A 1,984-nucleotide genomic window follows, 5' to 3' on the forward strand; every position below is an offset into this window, starting at 1 on the left:
TTTTTTCTACAATCCCTTGGGTTTAGGCATTCCTTTCTTCAGCTCTTTGTATTGCTTCCAGAACTCTCTGAAGGGCTTGTGTTGTGGACATGAATTCCTTCAGCCTATTTATGTCATGGGAGATTTTTCTTTCCCTTTCGACTATAGTAGACATTTTGGCTGGGTATAGTAATCTGGGTTTGCATGTGTGGTCATCTAAAACTGGGAATACTTTGGTCCAGGCTCTTCTGGCTTTCATAGTTTTCAGTGAAAAGTCAGCTGTAATTGTAATGGGTTTTCCTTTATATGTTACTTGTTGTTTTTCTTTTGTAGCTTTCAGTATTCTCTCTTTGTTCTATATGTTTAGTGTTTTTACTGTGATGTGCCATGGAGAGTTTCTTTTCTGATCCTACCTATTTGGTGTTCTATATGCTTCTTGTGTTTGTATGGGCATGTCTTTCTTTAATTTTGTAAATTTTCTTCTATAATCCTATTGAAGATCTGGTCCATATTGTACCCTGAGATTCTTCTTCCTGTGTGCCTATTATGTGTAAATTTGGTCTTTTTATGGTGTCACCCAATTCATGCATATTCCCTTCTTGTGTTTTCTTAAATTTTTCATAATCTTTGCTTGAGTGGTATAATTTGACCACTTTATCTTCCAGTCTTAATAGTCTGTTTTCCATTTTATTCAACCTATCCCTGAGGCTTTCTCCTGTCATTTCTAATTGGCTCATTGACTGTTTCACTTCCTTCTTCATTTCAGCCTTAGTAGTCTTCAATATTTCTAACTTTTCTGAATTCATTCAGCATTTTATCCCTGTCTTCTTTCAGTTCTTTAATTTCTTTGTGTGTTCTTTAAATTCACTAAATTCTTTTAGCATGTTTATAATTGTTCTTTTGAATTCCATGTCCTGTATTATCTCTAGGGTCTTCTCATTATACTCCTCTACAGGACTGTTGGTACTTGGTGAGGATATATTATTTGGGTTTTTCATGTTATTATTTTTTTGCTGTGACTTTGACATGTGGATTTCTTTTGTAATTTCTGATTCTTGTATGAGACCCAAGCTTTCCTCTGCTGAGTTTAGATCTGCTTCTTTTTGTAAACTTTTTGTGCCTTTGTTGTTTACTTGTTGGGCATGAAAATCTGGTTGGTCTAGGCTCCAGGTTCTCTCTTTAATTTTGTATTTGAGAGGCCAAACTGATTTCATCTTCCTGCTCAGGAGTTCCCACAGGGGCTCAAGCCTGATGAGGATCAGATCCTCTCAGGGTTTCTCCTAAGGACTGGATCACTCCAGGAAGGATGTTGGCCCCAGGAACCTGGAGGGGGCCAGTCTGGACAGCCCAGAGATACAAAGGGAGGTAGGGATGAGAAGAGGCCCTTAGGGCTCCCAGGGACTAGAGGGAGGAATTGGATTGGTCTGGATCCAGAGGATCACATCAGGAAGCGGTGGGAGTCTGGGCCAAGAAGTCAGTCCAGAAGTCTGTGATGTCAAGATAAGAAATGTGCCAGTGCCCCTGCTAGGAGGAGAGATGGGGTCGGGAGCTAAGAGCGTAAATGAGGCTGGCTTGCATGAAAATTTTTTATGATCATCAAGGGGTATATCATAAAATGGTACAGGAAAAGAAAATGTCAAAGTAAACTGTAAAATCTAAGCCATTTGTATGCAAAATCTAGAGTTCTTTGAGCAACAATTGCGGCATTTGCCAATCACATTTCCCGTTGATACAAAAGCAGTCTGGCTTGAGAGAGGATTAAATAAATGGTTATGTATCTCAAACTTTTTCCTGAAACCTTTGGATAGAACATTGAGTTGCCTTCCTGTAAATGAAACACCAAATGAGTGAGCCTAGGTTTATTGGAGAAACCCCCAGGTCTGTTCAACCTTTGGTGGCAGTTCTGATTTCTGGTTCGTTCTCTCTCTCTCTCTCTCTCTCTCTCTCTCTCTCTCTCTCTCTCTCTCTCTCTCTCTCTCCTCGCTCCCTCATCGAAGCCCTTTCT

General features: G+C 39.9%; 1 protein-coding gene across 10 annotated transcripts in view; it reads left to right on the top strand.

Moving 5' to 3' along the window:
- Lpp (LIM domain containing preferred translocation partner in lipoma) overlaps window positions 1-1,984 on the top strand; it is a 684,300-nt gene that overhangs the window by 453,408 nt on the left and 228,908 nt on the right. The gene's annotated exons all lie outside the window — the stretch shown is intronic.

Source organism: Nannospalax galili, unplaced genomic scaffold, assembly GCF_000622305.1.
Source record: "Nannospalax galili isolate Female #2095 unplaced genomic scaffold, S.galili_v1.0 scaffold559, whole genome shotgun sequence".
NCBI classification, from domain to species: Eukaryota; Metazoa; Chordata; class Mammalia; order Rodentia; family Spalacidae; genus Nannospalax; species Nannospalax galili.